We start from the raw sequence: 20,488 nt of genomic DNA, 5'->3' as shown, positions 1-20,488 counted from the left end.
TGGATAGAGAGCCATACTGGAGATGGGAGTTCCAGAGTCCAAACCTGGGCTCAAACACTTCCAAGCTGTGTGACCTTGGGGAAGTCACTTTACCCCAAATGTCTGGCCCTTGCCACTCCTCTGCCATGGAAATAAGTCTTAGTATTAATTCTAAGAGAGAAAGTAAGGGTTTCAAATTTTTAAAAAGAGCTTGGTAAAAGAGGCACAAAACATGCTGAAGAAAATAAAGCCTTAAAAAACAGAATTGGTCTAATTGTAAAAGGCACAAAGAATCACTGAAATAAAGAACTCCTTAAAAGGCAGAATGGGTTAAATGGAAAAAGAAGTATGAAAACTCACTGAAAAAATAACTCCTTGAAAATTGGAATGGGCAAGTGGAAGCCAATGCCTCTATGAGAATTGACGTCAGAAGAATGAAAAAAAGAAGAAAATGTAAAATATCTCATTAGAAAAACAATTGACCTTAAAATTGATCAAGGAGAAATAATTAATTGTTGGACTACCTGAAAGTCATAAGCAAAAAAAGCCCAAATATCATATTTCAAGAAATTATAAATGACAACCGCACCAACATCTTAGGTGCATCTTAGATTCCCCAGAAAGGAGAAGGGAGAGGTAGAATAGAGAACATTTTCTTACCCAAAAGAGGCACTCAAGGAAGAGCTTTTATAGTAGAAACTAAAATAGATAGTAAAAGATTCCACTGATCACCTCCTGAAAGAAAGCCCAAAGTGAAAACTCCCAATAATATTATAGCCAAATTCAAGAGCTTTCAGGTCAAGGAGAAGCCAGAAAAAAATAATTCAAACATCACGAAGCCAGTCAGGAGCACACAAAATTTAGCAGTTTCTACATAGGAGGAATGAGGGGCTTGGAATATGGTATTACAGAAGGCAGAAGACTGCAACCAAGAATAATCTATTTGGAGCATCTAGGTGAGTCAGTGGATTGGGAGTCAGGCCCAGAGACTGGAGGACCTGGGTTTGAATCTTGCCTCAGACATTTCCTAGCCATGTAATTCTGAGCAAGTCACTTGACTTCCATTTGCCTAGCCTTTACCACTCTTCTGCCTTGGAACCGATATACAGTATTGATTCTAAGAGGGAAGGTGAGGTTTTTTTTTTTTTAAAAAAGGAATAATTTACCCAGCAAAACTGAGTATAATCCTTCAAGAGGAAAATGTATATTTAATGAAGTAGAGGATTTTTGAGCATTCTTGATGAAAAGGCCAGAACTGACCAGAAAACTTGAATTTGCAATATGAGATTCAAGAGAAGTAGAGAAAAGTAAACATGAAAGAGAAATCATAAGGGAATCAATAATGTTGGATTGTTTACATTCTTCTATGGGAAGATAATTGTAATTCCTAAGAACTTCACCATTATTAGGGCAAGTAAAAGAAGTTTACATAGACAGAGAACATGAGTATGAATCTATTATGTTGGAATGATCTCCAAAAAAGTTTAGAAGTGAGATAGAGGGGAAAACTGGGAGAAGGGAGAGGTAGAATGGGTACAATTTTCTCACATAAAAGAGGCAGTTTTACAGTAGATGGGAAAATGGGATGGGTGTTAGGCAATGCTTGAACCTTGCTCTCATTGGAATTGGTTCAGAGGGAAGAATACACATACATTTAGTTGCGTATAGAAATCTATCTTACCCAATAGAGAAATAGGAAGGGAATGGGGATAAGAGAAAGTGGGGTGGTATGAGAAAAGGGAGAGATGAGTAAGGGAGGCAGTGATTAGAAACAGAATAGACTTTTGGGAAGGGACAGGATAAAACAGTGAGAGAAGAAAACAGGAAAGAGAGAAATACACAGTAATTGTAACTGAATGTGAATGGGAGGAGTTCACCCATGAAATGGAGGTAGATAGTACAATGGATTAGAAACCAGAATCCAACAATAGGTTGTTTACAAGAGACACACTTGAAACAGAAAGACACACACAGAGTTAAACTAAAGGGCTGGAGCAGAACCTAATAAGCTTTAGTTGAAGTAAAAAAGGAAGGTGTCGCAATGATGATCTCAGGGAAAAAAGCAAACCTAATTAAAAGAGATGATCAGGGAAACTATGTTCCAATAAAAGGTACCATAGACAATGAAATTACATTTCTAAAAAATTTACAGCCAGTTTCTCTATTGGTGGCCTCTTTCTTTTATACTAAATATTGGACTGAGCCCAATTTATAAAAAATAAGAGTTCTCCAGTTAGTAAATGGCTAACAGGGAGTTTTCAGATGAAGACACCAGAGGCATCTATAGTCATATGAAAGAATGGTCTAAACCACTAGCAATCAGAGAAAGGCAAGTTAAAACAATTCTGAGGTGCCAGCTTATAGCTAACAGGAATGACAAGTGCTGGAGGGGATGAGGAGAAAAGGAGGGACATTCTTGATGGAGTAATGACTGGTTCAATCATTCTAGAGAGCCATTTGGAACTCTGTTCAAGGCTATAAAACCATACCCGTGCGAGTGAAAGACAAAGGGAAGGACCTGCACGGACGCATAAAACGATTCCTGGCAGGGCTTTTGGTGGCAGCAAAGGGGACTCTCAAATTGTGGCACGTGACTGGCATGGAATACTGCTGTGCTCAGAGGAATGGCAAGGGGGAGGAATTTCAGAAAAGCAAAGCAAGACCCACATGAACTGATGCAAAGTGAAGCGGGAAGAATGAGGAGATCGTTTCGGCCAGCAATAGCAATGGGGTGATGCCGATCAATTGGGAAAGCCTGGGCTCTTCCGAGCAATACAATGATACGGGTCCGAAAGGGCTCATGGCGAAAAGTGCCCTCAGAGCCGAGCGCAACGGGAGGTAGACTTTGCGTAGTTTTGTCCAAAATGGCTAATCCGGAAAGTGTTTTGCAGGATTTCGCATGGATAATGGGGAGAACATTGCTTACCTTCTCAGTGGGTGGAGGAGGCAGTGGGGGACAATTTGGAAACTGAGATTTAAAAAGAAAAGAATGTTTAAAAAGAAATGTAAAAGCCATATTGGCGCAAAGACCCCAAAGAGAGGTGAAAACGTTCCTGACTTGGGCACTGTTTTCCCGGGATTGTTAGTCAATCAACAAGCCCCTTGTCTGACCAGAGATCCCCGAAAATCTGTGGACCCTTCCAAATGCAGCCTGAAAAGGCTTTGCCTTCTCTCAGACCACCCCAAGAGCACCTCCCCCTCCCTTCCTTGGAGTAGTAGTGACTTCCTGCCCCCTCATCAGTCCTCACCAAGGAAGGAAGGCCAAGCCAGGCAATGGAGAATGGAGGGAAGTGCACTACAGACAACAGGAACAGTGAGGACACGGAGAGTGGGGCAACCCCCAGCATCTGCTTCTGGCCGAGGCAGAGGGCTCCGCCAGCCGCATGTGCCCCTTCCCTTCAGGGGGACATGAAATATGGGTGTGTGGGAGCCTCTGGCCTTCCCCAGGGGGCAATAAGGACTCTCAGAAGGCAGATACTAAGTCTTGGGGTGCTTCCTCTCCCCAACCCTCCGTCAGGGGATGGCAGGGAGGCAGCAGCCGCTGCTTTGCCCGTGGAGCTCAGTAAAGGGGATCGCAGACTTGCCTCAGAGGACAGGGAGCTTCTGGGTGGAGGCTCAGCATCTGCTTGGGTCACAGGCCTGGGTGGTGTTTGGCACTCTGATCCTCCACTGTGGCAGCCACAGAGAGAACCCCGCGCCCCCAAGAGCCAACTGAACAGAGTGGCCAAGTTTGCTGTGTGTGCTTGAAGTGAGAAAGCCAGAGCGGAGATGCCAATGGACTGGACCAACCCCCAGGACGCCTTCCCTCAGCTCCCCTGCCTGCAAGTGGTCCGCACAGGGCTAACAGCAGTGCCATTGCTGGCCTGAGGGGGAAGAGCTCAGCTCAGGATCGTTGCTCTTTAAAGGAAGGGAAGAAACGCAGCAGCCATCAATACCGTCCACAGAAGCCTGGACAACACTGACGACAAAAAAGAAACGTCCACAGAAGGTTTATCCAGCAGCTCCGTCAGCGTTGGGCTTCTGGGAGGAGGTGTCTGGATGGCACCACTTGTGGGAGAGGAAAAGCAGCTCCAGCTCCTCCTCGATGCTTCCCTTTACTGGCTGGAGAAGCCCTGAGGCGGCACCTGCCAAGCCTGTGCTCACAGTCCTCGGGTAGTCAGTTCCTTCCGGAAGCTCCAGTGCTTCCAACTCTGGCACTTCCATTTCCAGCCGGCCCAGGACAAAAGGGATGAGAGGCCCGGTTCAGACCCGGGGCAGCTGCCTGGCCCGCCTCTCCTCCTGCCCACTGCCCACACCGGGTGGTCCTTCCTTGGCTTGGGGGCTGTGGATGTGGATGTGGAATTGGCCTGGCTCTCATGAAGCTGCATCAGACTGGCTCGCCAGGCCACTTCTCCATGCGCTAGGCTGCATGCCACAGGGAGCTGCTGTTCTGCATCTTTGCCTTCTCTCCTGAGGGCCTGAGGCCCCCCGACTCTCAGGGAGAGCGGCTCTATTGGGAGCCTCACCCCAGAGGAGGGCCTGGCGGGATGAGAAGTCCAAATGGCGGGAGGCCAGCAGAAATGGAGCCAAGGCTTCCTCGGCAGAGAAGCTTCCAGGGCTCGGCCTGGACTCAGCTAGGTCTCCCTGGCTCTTAAGCTCTAAGCACGGACTCCAGAACCCCCCTGGAGCGCTGGTCATCGGACACATTCCCCGTTTCTCGGGGGACATGTTGCAGTTCTGCTGGGCCGGCGCCCATACATCCCTCGGACTCTGGCAGTGACGATGGAGGACTGAGAGCATCTCCAGACAAGATGGCCGTTCCAGTTCATTCAAAAGGAAAGACCCAGCCTGGCGGGTGACAAGGCCTCACTCTGGAGGGAGGGGAGCAACAAGCTCATTTGGGGGAAGTGCTGGTGGAGGTCTCTGCAGACCTCGACCCTGTGTGTGTTCAGTGTTTGACAGGGGGCTGGGACGGGAGCCTGTTCGCTTCCAGACGCTTCAGACCGTCACATCCCGCCCCTTTGGGGCCTTGCCAGTCAACCCTGCCTGGAGCGCCCAGGGACTTCCTGTGAACTTTTTGTCCCCCTTGGCAGAGAAACCAGAAGCATTCCTCAGTACTCTGACAGCTTTTACATAGATTATCTGAGCTTCACACCTACTGTGTGTGCTTTACCCATTTTACAGATGAGGAAACTAAGGCTGGGGGAGCACAAGTGACTTGCCCGTAGCCACGTAAGTGTTTGGCCCATGATTGGAACTCGGACCTTCCTGCCTCCCATACCAGTGTGCCGCCCATGATGCCGGGAGTGCTCTGTCTTCTCCATGGAGCAGCTTGCTGGTGCGCATTGTGGCCAGTTTGGGGAGGGAGGAGGGGGAACCCCTTGTCTCTGGTGGCCCCTCTTTCCCAGAAGCTCCTGAGTCGCTCCCTGGGGGCGGGGGGGGGGGCATGGATTGGACCCTTCTGCATTCTGTGGAGGCAGGCGTCCGGGCTCCGAGCATTAACTCCTGGCGCTTCTGCCCTGCCGCCACTGAAATCGCGCCTCGTCCTTCTGGGCTCCCAGACGCCCGTGGGCGGGAACCAGCAGGCCGTGCAGCTCCCGGCGTGGAAAGGCATTCGAGGCCCCTGGCAGCCAGGCCCAGCCTACCTGCCTGCCTCTGAGGAAGCCGAGGGAACTCCGAGCCAGGCAGGGGGCCTCCCGTGCCCGCAGGCTCTCCTCATGGCCTTCCTGGCTTCCAGGTGCCCAGGGCGGGCAGAGGGGCTTCTGCGCTGCCCTTTGGGCCTGGCACCGAGCTGGCACTTAACAGGGGCCGGGCAGCAGCTGGGGGCAGCCGGGCTGCTCCTGCCCACACTGGAGGCCCCCGGGAACCCGGGCACACGCGCCCTCCTCCGCTCTTCTCTCGCTGGCACAGCCCACAGCCCCGGGCGGCCCTTCGTGAGGGAGGAGAGGCCGCAGGAGGCCATGCTGGCGGGGCAGCAGTGGCTTTGGCTCTCGGACCCGGGCCCAGGCCCGCCCCCGGAGCTGAGGAGTCTCCCAGGGGCCCCCGGGGCTCTCTGCCGCCCCTCAGATTCGGGAAGGTGGCAGCGGGCCGCCGTGCCCTGCACCCAGGCTGAGGAGGACGCGATCTCTGTCCGTCCGTCCTGCCCCCCCCCCCCCCCCCGTGTCTCGCCCCAAAGGCGGCGGCGCTTCCTTCACGGCTCACACGCTTATTTGGGCGCCCGTCGCTGCCCGGGTCCCGGGGGGGCCCTTCTGTGCCCGGCCGGCCCCAGAGCCCGCCGTGTTTAGCCAATTTCCCGCGACACCCAGATGCTGCGCGTCTCCCTCCCCGGTGCACGCCTGCCCGTCGGGCCTGAAAGGTGGCCATTTGGCAGAAGGGGCGGATGGCTGAGCCGGAGGGCGGCGGAAGGTGCCCTCCTTGGCCTGCCGTCAGGGCCGCCCCCCGCCCTCCCCGTGCCCAGCAGAGGCGGCTTCTGGCCTCTCGGCCCCCCCCTCCCCCCATGCTCCTTCGAGGCTGTGGGCAGCCGCCCTCCCCGCCTGCACCCTCTTCCGGAGCCCCCTGGATGCAAGGAGCATCTCTGGGCTGTGGGTGGGTCCCATCCACACCTTCCGCATGCCGTGCCGAGACTCGAACTCTGCCCCATGGCCACAGGGGCAGCCACGTCCTCCGGGGCCGTATGGCCCCCTTCCCGCCTCTCCACCCTGCCCGGGGCCGAGGGGGCTCGGATGGTACCTGGGACGGGAGGGCCTCCGGGTGGAGGCCGGACAGGGGGCCTGGGGAGGATGGGGGGAGGGGGAGGCCCGCCCACCTGCCTCTCCTGGGGCTCGTGCTGGTGCGTCCTGGCAATCGGCCCTCTGCAGAGACCCCGAGGAGGAGGGACACCGTCCAGGGCCTCGACGCTGGGGTGGGGGCCGACACGTGTGCCAGGAAGAGCGTCCTCGAACCCGGGCCGGCCTCGGCCTTTCCCTGGGGCTGCTGGGCATCTCCACACCCTCGTGGGCGGCCGAGCACGCCTCCCCCCTCGGGCTCCGGGGTTGCGTGACCACCTGCTGGATTTGGGCCCGTCTCCTAAGGCCACACGGACAGCAGTTCATTCCTGGCTTCCCCAGGGCCCGGCAGAGGCCTTTTCCAGGGGGATCTTCTCACTGGCCCTTAGCCTGTGAACAGCCCTGGCTCCCCCCATCCCCCTGGAACCCCCTGAGCCCCTGAAGCCCCTCCTTTCCAGGGCTCCAGCCCATCCCCCTGCCTGAGCCCCCCCCTGGCCCTCCTAATCCCTCTTCCCCAGTGCTGCTCAGCTGCAGGCAGAGAGGGGGCAGGGAGGGGAGGAAGGGGGGGCCCAGGCACACGGGGGCTGTCTGGGGAGGTGGCTGGCAGCCTTGGGGGCCCTTCCCCGTCCTCCCTCTCCTGGGGCAACCTTCCAGGACTGATCCTGCGGCTGCGCGGCCTCCCTGCCACCCCCCAGCCGGTGGCTCTCAGTCTCAGCCACAGCGCTGGCTCCACCTGCAGCGGGCTCTGCCCGGGGCCCCCAGCACCAGGGCCAGCAGCCTCCCCTCTCGGCCGGGGCTCAGCTCTTGGGGCTTCTGAAGTCCTTCAGAAGAGCCCCAGTGCACGGCAGGCACCAAAGTCTCCAGAGGGCAGTGAGCTCCCCGTCAGGAGAGGTATCCAAGCCTAGAAGGCCTTGGGTTTGGTTCCAGCCAGGCCAGCACCCAGTAAGTGCACCCTCTTGGCTGGGGCGTTCTGGGCCTGAGATAAATCAGCCTGGGGGGGGAGGGGGCCAGGACTCTCGGGCTCTCCCTTCCCCAGGTTCAAGGCTCCAGGCAAGCCCCACCGCCTCCAGGCAGCCTCCCCGGACTAGGCCTTGAGTTGTGTTGGTGAATAAAGGGCTCCGGGCCCATTATTGGGGGGGGCGCATTTCCTCGCCCCCCCCACAAGGGAGGGGCTCCAGTTTGTCTGAGGCCACACGGCCGGCCGGGGCTCCCTCGCTCAGGTGGCGGCCTTAAGCTGGGGCGCCCATACAAGAAGGAAGAGCGAGAGGCCCGTCTCTGCCTGGCACACAGACGGGCACCGGCTTCTCCTCCCTCTTCTGCCACCCTCCCGGAGGAGCCAACGCAGGGCCGGCCCTGGGGGCGGGCGGGGGCAGGAGAGCAGCCCGGAGCTCAGGGTCCTGAAAGGGGTTCTAAGCGCTCAGGGCGGAGCCTTTCCAGCCGCGGGGCGGGGCCACCCGGAGTCAGCCCAGGACCCCCCCCCCCGCCCCCCCTCCGGGCAGAACCCGGCCAGCTCCGGAGGCGGCAGCCTGGGAGCTGGTGCCCCCCCTCCCCCCCCCCCAGTTGCCTCCTCTGGAAAATGAGACGGAAAGTCTGGCCCAGGGCGGGCCGCCCCCGGGGACCCACGTGGGGGGCGGGGCCTGAAGCCAGGCGGAGTCTGGGAAGGAGGGCGGGGCCAGGTGCTTCCCCGCCCCCTTTCTGACTGCTGGGGGGAGGGCCCTCGGGGATGCGGGCACCCAGACTAAAACAAGGCGGCCCGGGCCACTGGGGGGGGGCAGAGCCGAGAGCCCCCCCCAGGGCCCGTTCTGGGCGCCCAGCCAAACAAAGGGGGGGGGGAGGCGGCAGCAATGCCCCTCCCAAGCCCGAGGGGTGACCTGGGAGGCTGCCAGGAAAAGGAGGAGGAGCTGATCCTGGTTCTTACAGTCTGGCCCAGAACAGCCGGGAAGGGAAAGGCCGAGGGGGGGGGGGGGGGCGAGGGGTCCGGAGGCCCAGCAGGACAAAAGGGAGGCGGCATCAGGGCCCCCAGGAGGCCCTCCCGGCCGGCCCGCTTCTCCTAACTTGGCCAGGAGTTCCAGAGGAGCCCCGAGGGGAGCTGATGCAAGGAGGATCCAGGCACCACTCCAAGGCCCCAAAGTGAGCCCCAGTGAAACAAGCAGCGGGGATGGGACGGGGCCTTGAATGCCGAGCCAAGGATCCGGGAGGGGCAGGAGCCCAGACTGGAGGGGGATCATCTGAGCAGGCCGGCACAGGGTCCAGATCCTTGCCCAGGAGCCTGGAGGCCCAGGCCTGATCCCCTTCCCCCCGCTGGTCCTGCCTCCCTCGGCTGGACAAAACAGGACAGGCGCCCCCCTCTCCCGGCAGCGGCAGCCGCCACAGAACACCCACCCAGCTGGCTGAGCTGAAGGCCAGACCCTGTCTGCGAGTCCCGGCTTGTGAAGACGCTCCTGCAGAACATCTGGAGGACACCCCCCTCCCCCGCACCCCAAGGCCCCGGGCTGGTGTCCAGCCCCTCAGCCCCCACTCACCCCTCGTCCCCAGGAGGCACCAGAGAGCCAACACGGTTTCTGCCCTCCGCTTGGCTTGCATCCCCCAGTGCAGAAGCAAAGGGCCCAGCTCTAAGTGGGCCCCCAGGACGGGCAGGCGACGGCCCAGGGGAGAAAGTGCTGGACCTCTGCGCTGTGTGACCCTGGCCAAGTCACCTAACCCGTCTGGCCGAGCCATTAACCGAGAGAGAAGGCAGCAGAGTTAAGGGGGGGCCGGGCTGAGGAAGGCGAGCTGAGGCTTTGGTCTGGAGAAGCCAGAAGCTCCCCTTCCCCGTGCTGGCCACTGTCCTAGACCCAGAGGATCAGCCGCGGGAGATTAGTCTGGAGAGGAGGCACCCGACAGCGTGTCCCAGCCAGTGCAGCTGGACCTCCAGATACGGCGTGCTAAGGCTGCTCCGGATTGCTCCGGATACAGAGTAGCACCAACAGCGTTCCGGATACGGAGTAGCACCAACAGCGCTCTAGATACAGAGTAGCACCAACAGCGTTCCGGATATGGAGTAGCACCAACAGCGTTCCGGATACAGAGTAGCACCAACAGTGTTCCGGATACAGAGTAGCACCAACAGCGCTCTAGATACAGAGTAGCACCAACAGTGTTCCGGATACAGAGTAGCACCAACAGCGTTCCGGATACGGAGTAGCACAACAGCGCTCTAGATACAGAGTAGCTCCAATAGCACTCTGGATACAGAGTAGCACCAACAGTGTTCCGGATACAGAGTAGCACCAACAGTGTTCCGGATACAGAGTAGCTCCAACAGCACTCTGGATACAGAGTAGCACCAACAGTGTTCCGGATACAGAGTAGCACCAACAGCGCTCTAGATACAGAGTAGCTCCAATAGCACTCTGGATACAGAGTAGCACCAACACCGCTCCAGATACAGAGTAGCACCAACAGTGTTCTGGATACAGAGTAGCACCAACAGTGTTCCGGATACAGAGTAGCACCACCAGCGCTCCAGATACAGAGTAGCACCAACAGTGTTCCGGATACAGAGTAGCACCAACAGCGCTCTAGATACAGAGTAGCACCAACAGCGCTCCAGATACAGAGTAGCACCAACAGCGTTCCGGATACGGAGTAGCACAACAGCGCTCTAGATACAGAGTAGCTCCAATAGCACTCCGGATACAGAGTAGCACCAACAGTGTTCCGGATACAGAGTAGCACCAACAGTGTTCCGGATACAGAGTAGCTCCAACAGCACTCCGGATACAGAGTAGCACCAACAGTGTTCCGGATACAGAGTAGCACCAACAGCGCTCTAGATACAGAGTAGCTCCAACAGTGTTCCGGATACAGAGTAGCACCAACAGCGCTCTAGATACAGAGTAGCACCAACAATGCTTCGGATACAGAGTAGCACCAACAGCGTTCCGGATACTGAGTAGCACAACAGCGCTCTAGATACAGAGTAGCTCCAATAGCACTCCGGATACAGAGTAGCACCAACAGCGCTCCAGATACAGAGTAGCTCCAACAGCACTCCAGATACAGAGTAGCATCAACACCGTTCCGGATACAGAGTAGCACCAACAGCGCTCCAGATACAGAGTAGCACCAACAGTGTTCCGGATACGGAGTAGCACAACAGCACTCTAGATACAGAGTAGCTCCAATAGCACTCCGGATATAGAGTAGCACCAACAGTGTTCCGGATACAGAGTAGCTCCAACAGCACTCCGGATACAGAGTAGCACCAACAGTGTTCCAGATACAGAGTAGCTCCAACAGCACTCCAGATACAGAGTAGCACCAACAGCGCTCTAGATACAGAGTAGCACCAACAACGCTTCGGATACAGAGTAGCACCAACAGTGTTCCGGATACAGAGTAGCTCCAACAGCACTCCGGATACAGAGTAGCTCCAACAGTGTTCCGGATACAGAGTAGCACCAACAGCGCTCTAGATACAGAGTAGCACCAACAATGCTTCGGATACAGAGTAGCACCAACAGCGTTCCGGATACGGAGTAGCACAACAGCGCTCTAGATACAGAGTAGCTCCAATAGCACTCCGGATACAGAGTAGCACCAACAGTGTTCCGGATACAGTGTGTCACACACCACCCAGCTGCTCCTCCAGATCCAAGGTGTCGCTGAGTCTAGCTGAAGACAAACGTTCCTCCTCCGCCTCTAGAGTCCACTTCATAGGGAGGGGGCCCCCACAGCCCCCCCCCGACCCAGCACACATGAGACCACCATCCTGGGGCTCCCGGCACAGTCTCCAGGCGTGCTGGAGATGCAGAGGAAGGCCCGACAGGGCTCCTGGTAAGGGCCTTCCCTTCCCAAGGCCTTCTCAGGGCTGCCCGGCACCAGGAGGGTTCCCTGACCCGGCTAGAGGGCTGGCCTGTGGCCCCGTTTCCCAGCCTGGTTCTGGCGGGACACGAGGTGCTTGCAGGAAGCTCCCCCTCCCGGCCGTTGGTGCCGAGGCTTCTGGGGCAGGCGCGGACGGACGTCGGAGCTGGGCTGCCTCCCGTCTCCCGCCTGTGCCCTTGTGCTGAGGGCGAATGACGACCAGGTTGGGAGAAGCCCCCCCGCCGGCCCCTTCTCCAAGGCCTGCCTCCTCCTCCTCCCAGCACGGGCACGGTGGCGGGGGGGGGGGGGGGGCCGGAGAGCCCAGAGGGCAGAGATCACACCTCTGCAGGGGAGCTGGAGGGGGCTGGGGCTGCGGTGCCCAGGGCGAGCTTCTCTACCTGGCAAAGCGGCCTTCGAGGCCTCCCAGGTTCCCCTGAATTCAGCTTCAAGGCGGAGGCGCCCCCCTCCCCCCCCAGTCAGTCGTTAAACATTCACCAACAGGCTCCTTGAAGCCCCCTCTGCAGCGGCTCTTGGCTGGGAAGGGCCCCTCCGGCCCTTCTCTGTCCCCTTATGGGGGAGCCCCTCGGCCTCCTCACCTCTAGAGCTGGCTGGAGAGCAGAGCGGCCGAGCCCTCCCGGCTCCCTCAACAGCCTCCGGGGGGATCCGGAGAGAGCCCCAGGGTCCCCGGGAGGCAGGAGCCAGCCAGAGGCCCCCCAGGAGCACCCGTGGGACCGCCCGCCACCAAACCGCCCCTAAACACCACCGGCCGAAGCAAGCCAGGCTGGTCCTTCCTCCCCGGCCTCCGGCTCGGCAGCCTGCGTCCCGCCCGAAGATGGCCAATGGGCCGCCGGAGAGGCTGCGGCAGATCCCAGGGCGGCCGGCTGGCGTGTGGACAGACGGACGGACGGACAGCCTGGGCCCGTGGAGAGTCTGCCCCCTGCACTGGCCCCACGCCGTGCCCGGGCCTCCCAGGGGAAAGGGCAGCCGAGCAGCTTCCCAACTGGGGGAGGCGGGGGCCGCGGCCTGGAATCTCAGGCTAGTCCAAGCCATTAGCCACACAGGAATCCCCTCCATCCATGTTCCCGACGCTCTGCTTGGATGCCTACACTGACGGGGAGCTCATCACCCCATCTCCCTACTTTAAAGAAGAGATCTCAGCAGGCCTGCTCTCGCTCCCTAAGGAGGGGAAGTGGGTCCAGGGGGCCGAGGGGGGAGCCTTCAGGCCCAGCTGAAGCTCATGGGCAGAGGCAGGCTGCCCTCTCCGCCTCCCCTTGGACCCAGCTCAAGGAAGGGGCCCCGTCGGAGCCGCCACCTCAGGGTGGGCACCCCAAGGCTGGCCTGCTTCTGGCCTTCCCCCAACACAGGCACACACGGTCCTGCCGCTGCCTCTCCCCTCTGGACGGGCCCTTCTACAGCTCCAGGGCCTGCGCTATGCCGGCAGGGACCCCCCCCAGGCCCAGCTCGGCTTTGGCTTCGGGGCTGAGGCCCTGCCTGGAGCCACCAGAGGGCAGCACTGCCTACTCGCCTGCTGCTTGCTCACTCTCACACGCAGTCTCACACTCGCACACACACACAGACACAGACACATATGCACACACACCACACACATGTACACAGACTCACACACATGCACATGCACAGTCTCACACTTGCACATGCACACACACTACACACAGATGCACACACAGACTCACACTCACACACGCAGTCTCACACACGTGCATGCACACACGCTACACACATGTACACAGACTCACACACATGCACACGCAGTCTCACACTTGCACATGCACACAGACACATTACATACATGCACACACAGACTCACACTCACACACGCACACTCTCACACACAGCATGCACACATGCTACACACATGTACACAGACTCACACACATGCACACGCACAGCCTCACACTTGCACATGCACACACACCACACACATATGCACACACAGCCTCACACTTGCACATGCACACACACCACACACATATGCACACACAGACTCACACTCACATACTTGCACACGCACAGCCTCATGCTTGCACATGCACACACTACACACATATGCACACAGACTCACACTCACATACTTGCACACACAGTCTCACACTTGCACATGCACACACATGCACACAGACTCACACACATGCACACACCACACACATGCACACAGACTCACACACATGCATACACACCACACACATATGTACAGACACACATGCACACGCACAGCCTCACACTTGCACATGCACACACACCACACACATATGCACACACAGACTCACACTTGCACACGCACACTCTCACACACGTGCATGCACCCCCCCCAACCTTTGTCCTCCAGAGCTCAGCAGGAGTCAAGGAGGCAGGATGGCAGCCGGTGCAGCTCCCAGGCCAGGAGCGCGCAGGGCTCCAGGCACCTTCCCCGCTCCCATCCGCCACAGCAGAGCTGAGCTCGGAGGCTAAAGCAGGCCGGGAAGGGGGAAAGAAGAGGCCCCGAAGGCCTGAGTCAGGAGGAGCATCAGAGCAGAGCCTGGGCAGCCTCCCGGGGACCCTCTCGTAGGGGAGTCATGGGAACCGAGTTCAAAGCCTGCCGCGGCCTCCCAGGCCCAGACAGCCAATGGGACGACAAAGGTGGACGGACTGGGTGACTCTGGAGGGCGCTGCCAGGCTCCATGAGCTCGGGGAGCCCTCCAGCACCCTCCCTCGGGGCCCAGGTAGGGCAGGGAAGCTCCTTCCAGCAGCCAGGGCGGCTCAGGCAGAGGCACGCCGAGCCCCAGGGCCCCCATGTGTGTACACACGCACACACACGCATGCACACACGCCTGACGTGTTCTTCATCCGATTGTGCTTTTGGCACGCGCCACGAATGGAATATTTTCGCACAATATGTTGCTCTTCGAATTGGCAAAACACTTCCTGGGCGAGTCAAAGATCTGGGGATTACCAGGCCGGGCAGTGGACAGACAGACGGACGGAGGGAGGGAGGGAGGCCCGGCCTGGCCCGAAGGAGCCCAGCATCTCCCCGGAAGCCCCAACCGCAGGCTGGCAGGTTCCCTCAGAGCCTGTCTGGGAGCCGCGGGGGGTGGGGGGGACCCCAAGCCGAGCCCCAGCAGAGCCCCCCCAGCCACTCCCAGAGCCGGGACAACGCCTGACTCCGACTCCTCACGGGTGGCTGAGCTCCACCCAGGGGCAACCATGTCCCCCCACAGCTTGGGGTCATCAGGCTGTCACCCTGGGGGCCTCGAGGAAAGGAAGGGAATGGCTCAGACTGCCCACTGGGAAAGGGAAGATTCGCACCCAGCTCTTGGGCCGGCTCAGCTGCTGCTTGGGTAGGCAGACCCCTCAAAGAAAAGGGGGAGCCTCAGGAAAGGCCTCGGCTGTGCTGGGGAGCAGCCTAGGGGTCCAGTGTGGCTCCCAGGCCAGGAGCACCTGCTTCCCGGGTGTGACAAAGCGGTTAGTGCGGCGGCACCACAACCCCCAACCCAGGGCAAACCGCCCCCATGAAGCTAGCCCCCTCTGTTCCCATGGCAACCACGGGAGGGGAGGGGGCAAGGCCAAGCCTGGCACGGGGTAACATGGCAGCAGGGCGGCAGGGCTTGTAGGAAGAGCCGCCTGGGAGGCCCCCTGCGCCCGTGTGTGCATGTATGACACATGTATGTGCAGACTGCGCCTCCCCACCCAGCCCATCTCCAAACAGGCCGGTGGCTCCCCCTGGCCCGGGGGGGCCCGAGTTCGAAGGGCGCCCGGCTGGGCTCTCGGGTCCTTCTTCCCTGAGCTTCCCCTCCCAGCCGGCCGGGGCCCAAGGCTTCGGGCTGGGGGGCTTCCCAGGACTTCCCCTCGGCAGGCAGCCGGCCTGAGCTGGGCCCAGGCTCCCTCCTGCAGCGGCGGCGGGCAGGACCCGGGAAGCCTCGGTGCAGGGAGGGGGCCGGATGGGCAGAGAGGGGCGGCGGGGGGCACCCAGCACGGAGGCGCCCCCCCCTCTCCGACGGGGATGGAGGCGCCGAGGAGCAGGCAGGCCCTGCCCGGAGCCCGGAGCCCTCTCCAGCCTGCTCGGCCCGCGGTGGGGGAGGGACGGAACCGGGTAGAACTTCATCTTCCAACAACCTGGAGGGGGAGGGGAGGGGGCTGGCCCGTCCCGGGCAGTCCCCGAGGGGCGGGGGAGCGAGGGACAGGCCGGCACCTGGGCGGGTCGCCCCACGGACCCAGCACCCCCACCCGGGGGCGCGCCTGGGCACGCGCGCGCGCACACGCAGAGCTGCTGCCAAGAATAAACAAGCCGCCCCAGGGCCACAGTCAGGTGGGGGGGGGGGCGCGGGGCGCAGGCTCCGGCGCAGGGTGCCGTCCCTCTCCGGGTCTGGGGACCGCCAAAGTTAGAGCGCGGAGGGCCCGGGGACAAGCAGATGCCCAGAGCCGGCTGGGGTCCCGCAGCAGCCACACACACACACACACACGCGAGCGCGCGCACACACGTAGACACACTCAGACACACTCACACACGCCTGTTGGGGGGCTCAGCTCCGACTCCCGGCCGAGCGGGCACGCGCACAGCCACACACACACACACACACACACACACACACACACACACACACACACACACGCAGGAAGTTTTTCTCCCCTTTTCCATCACCAGCTGCAGCCGCGGCGGCGGCGGCGGCAGTGGCAGTAGCGGCGGCGGCGGCGGCGGCGGCGGCGGCAGCGCAGGCGCACCGGGCCTGTCCCCCCTCCCCCCGCCCTCCCGGAGTGAGTGGGGTTCGGGGGGCCCCGGGTCCGGCTGCACTGACCTGCGGGCTCCCTCGGGGGCGGCTCCTCCTCCTCGTCCAAGGCCGGGGTGGGCACCAGGGGGCGGCCCCGGACCAGGCGCGGGGGAGTCCGGGCGCGGGTCACCGGGGCGGCGGCGGCGGCGGCCGCACCATCGCGCCCCGGCTCCCCCGAGGGCGGCCTCCCTTCAGCCGCCGCCGCCGCCGCCGCCGCCGCCGCCGCCGCCGGGGCCCGGGCTGCCGGGGCTGCGGGGGCTGCGCGGGCTGCGGGCGCTGCGCGAGCTGCGGGCGGCGGGCTCGAGCCGGCAGAGGCTGCGGGCTGGAGGCGGCGGCGGCGGGGATGGCGCGGGGACCATGCCTCCCGCTGGTGCCTCCGCTCCGCTCCGGGGACCGGCCGCCCGCCCGTCTGACTGCTCCGGCTGCCGAGGCGAAGACTGAGCGAGCCAGAGAGCGAGCGAGGGGGAGGGGGCGGGGCTGACCAATCCGCGGCGCCGGGGGGGCCGCGCGGGGCGGGGCCGCCCCGGGTGGGGGAGGGGGCGGGGAGGAGGAGGAGAAGGGGGCGGGGCCGTCGCGCCGCGCCGCGTCGCGCCGGGGCTCTCCAGCCCGGCTTGACAGAGGCCGGGGCTCGGGCCCTGGGGTCTCCGCCCGAGCTGAACGGGCGCCGTGGCGGCCCCAGCCCGAGGGCTTGGCCGAGGCTGTCCCGTAGCCTCGGAGCGCTCCGTGCACCCCGCTTCCTCCGCCTCTCCCCTCCCCCTCCGCCTCCTCCTTCTTTCTCCTCCCCCACCCACCTGACCTGGAACCCTGTGCCTGGCGGTCCGGTTGGCCAGGTGGGGGCACTGAGCTCCCGCTCACACTGCCAGTGGACAGCGCCTGGAGCCCCTTGGGGTGCCCCCGGTCACTAGGGCCGCGAGCCGCCGTGGGCGGGACCCTGCCCGGCCCCCTCCCCCCAATCGGCAAGGCCCGGGCTGGGCCCGAATGGCGCTTCTGGGAAAGTTCCTCTCCGGGAGCCCCGACACGGCTGGCCCGGCCGAGGGGTCCGGATGACTGCCTGAAAGCCGCGGGGGAGGGGGAGGGGTGCTCGGGCTGGGGCTGGAGCACAGAGCCGGGAGGGCCTGGGTTCCAATGCTGCCATTTCACCCCGAGGTCCAGCCTTCACCGCCCTTCTGGGGCTGAATCTGAGATGGCCGGGAGGACGGATGCTGACCTGGGGGCACCTGGGTGGCTCCGTGGATGGAGAGTCAGGCTAGAGAGGGGAGGTCCTGGCTTCCAATCTGGCCTCAGACTCTTCCCAGCTGTGTGACCCTGGACAAGTCCCTTCACCCCAAGGCCCAGCCCTGGCCACTCCTCTGCCTTGGAACTAATACACAGTATTGAGTCCCCGACAGAAGATGAGGGTTAAAAAAAGATGTCAGCCCCCCCCCCCCTCCGCCATCTCTGGGCCTGGCTCGTCCCTGTCTGTCGGGCGGCCTGATTCGGTGGTGAGTGCATGAGAAAGAGCCGGGCCAACCCGAGTGCGAGGAAGGAACCCGCAGGCCCACCCACGGGGAGCTGTTGGGAGCGCCTGGGAGGCCTCAGGGAAGGAAGACCCCGGAGAGCCCGGCGCCCCCCAGGCTCCTCCAGCGGCTCCCGTCTGTGCACAGTCTGCGGCCTCGTGACCCGGGTGCCCCAAACCGGATTTCTGCCCCACCCAGCTGCGAGGTATTGTCCCGAGTGGGCACCCAGAGCCCCGGGAGCGGCCGCAGAATCTTTCCTGTGCCAGAAAACCCGGGAAGCAGCAGGGGAGGAGCTGAGGGCCCAGCAGGGGCGCCACGTTGCCCCAGACTTGGAATGAGCCAGTCAAACAGAGCTTCCGAGGACCCGGGACAGAGGCCGGCCCTTCCCTTCGTGCTCCTTAGCTCCACTCTAGCCAACGGGGACACTGGCTCTCACTGACCCTCAGAGAGGACGGAGAACAGCGGCCCAGGACTCAGTGTCTGTGCAAAAGGCCACCGTGGAACTCACTGCACGTGGCAGGGGCCAGGGAGGGAGGGGGGAGGGAGGGAGGGAGGAGGGAGGACGGAGGGAGGGAGGAGGGAGGAGGGAGGGAGGAGGGAGGAGGGAGGGAGGGAGGGAGGGAGGGAGGGAGGAGGGAGGGAGGAGGGAGGAGGGAGGAAGGGGGAGGGAGGACAGAGGGAGGGAGGAGGGAGGAGGGAGGGAGGGAGGGAGGGAGGGAGGGAGGAGGGAGGGAGGAGGGAGGAGGGAGGAAGGGGGAGGGAGGACAGAGGGAGGGAGGAGGGAGGAGGGAGGGAGGGAGGGAGGGAGGGAGGAGGGAGGAGGGAGGGAGGGAGGGAGGAGGGAGGAGGGAGGGAGGAAGGAGGACAGAGGGAGGGAGGAGGGAGGGAGGGAGGGAGGGAGGAGGGAGGAGGGAGGAGGGAGGGAGGAAGAGAGGGAGGGAGGGAGGGAGGGAGGAGGGAGGAGGGAGGAGGGAGGGAGGGAGGAGGGAGGAGGGAAGAGGGAGGAGGGAGGGAGGGAGGAGGGAGGAGGGAGGAGGGAGGGAGGAGGGAGGAGGGAGGGAGGGAGGGAGGAGGGAGGGAGGGAGGAGGGAGGGAGGGAGGGAGGAGGGAGGAGGGAGGGAGGGAGGAGGGAGGGAGAGAGGGAGGGAGGAGGGAGGAGGGAGGGAGGGAGGAGGGAGGGAGAGAGGGAGGGAGGAGGGAGGAGGGAGGGAGGAGGGAGGGAGGGAGGAGGGAGGGAGACAGGGAGGGAGGAGGGAACCCTTCCTCCCTCCTCCCTCCCTCCAAGTCTCTTTGCCTGTTTCGTCATTGGTAAAGTGGGGATCAGGATAGCCCTAGCTCCCAGGGTCATGGTGAGAATTCAATGAGATAACTGGAAAGCACTTAGCACAAGGCCAGGCACGTGGTGGGCGCCATATAAATGGGAACTGCTGCCATGAGCTTGGGCCAGGCTTTCCCCAAGTAAAGGGCCGGACGTGGTCTGGAGGCCGGCTGGCTCTGCTCGGCCTCTCGCTCCCGCTGGCCGCGCCCTGCCCTTCCTCTTCCTGCTCTCCTGCTTTCTCACTCTTCTGTGGCGGCCCTTCTTTCCTGGGGGCCCCAGGCCAGCCTCCAGCCCGAAGGCCTCCTCTTCGGGTCCTTTGCTGCTGTCTCCCGCCTACCGAAACCCCCTTTAGGTGCCTGATTGTCCTCGGCAGTATACATGGAGGGGCCCAGCCGCGGGCGCCCCCGCAGCCGTCACTCAGTCGCTGTGGCCTCCTGCTCCCCACTCTTTCTCTTCATCCATTTCCCTGGCCGGGAGGCCCCGGTCTTGCCTTTCAACCCCCCGCATTAGAGCACGTCTCCTCGGCTCCTTGCTCATTCCGTGGTTGCCATTTGTTGTGTCCCAACAACTTCCTTCCTTTGCCTCCTCACACTAGTCTTCGTCCTCTTACCGATCGGCTCGTTTCCTTTTCCTTCCTCACCTTGCCATACAAGAAGCAGTGGGAAGAATGTGGGACCTGGAGACAGGAAGACCCGAGTTCAGATCCAGCCTCCGACCCTCCCTAGCTCTGGGAGCCTGGGCAAGTCCTCGCCCTATTTGCCTCTTTCCTCAACGCTAAGATGGAGGTGATAATAGGCCGAAGCTCCGGGGTGGTCTTGAGGCGGGAGGGAGAGGACTGGCACGGTGCGCCCGGCCCCTCGAGCTGTCCTCCTGCCACCTCTTTCCTCAGCCTAGAGCCCATCTCCTCCTGCTCAGAGCCTTTGCGGCCTCCCTTCTTCCCTCCTCATGCGAGGGAGGCTCCGCTTCTCCTCGACCTCCCCTAACTCTGGCCTCGCTCAGGCCCAGGTTCTGGCACCCAGAAGGAGCTTCGTACATGTGGACCGACCCAGCCACCAGCTCCTGGTCTTGCTCAGCTCAGATGCTTCTTCAGGAGCCAGCAGAGAAGCCCTGGAAGCCACCCCTCCTCCTCCCCTGAGCTGGCCAGGAAGGGGGGCCTCTCTCCGGCCTCTCGTTCCTTCTTCTCCCCTCAGGGGCCTACCTTGGGGAAAGGCAGAAGGAGACTCCAGCCCACTTGGGAGAAGCTCTCGCTCTTCAGAGGAGGAAGTGGAGGTGCCCAGAGTGGAATTCTTCCGTCCCTGATCCCTTAGAGGCCGAGGAGAAGAGGCGGGACTCAGATGCAAGACC

General features: G+C 61.5%; 1 protein-coding gene across 1 annotated transcript in view; it reads right to left on the bottom strand.

Annotated features, from left to right (window-relative positions):
* The window catches only part of KLHL29 (kelch like family member 29), a 75,948-nt gene extending 59,434 nt beyond the window's left edge, over positions 1 to 16,514 (bottom strand). Inside the window, exon 1 of the mRNA XM_056824788.1 lies at positions 16,358 to 16,514. The gene's annotated coding sequence lies outside the window, so the exon portion shown is untranslated. The remainder of the gene's footprint in view (positions 1 to 16,357) is intronic.
* Between the last annotated feature and the right edge of the window lie 3,974 nt (positions 16,515 to 20,488).

Source organism: Monodelphis domestica, chromosome 1, assembly GCF_027887165.1.
Source record: "Monodelphis domestica isolate mMonDom1 chromosome 1, mMonDom1.pri, whole genome shotgun sequence".
NCBI lineage: Eukaryota > Metazoa > Chordata > Mammalia > Didelphimorphia > Didelphidae > Monodelphis > Monodelphis domestica.
Note: the sequence above shows the minus strand (reverse complement) of the source record. Positions and strands in the feature narration are given on the sequence as shown.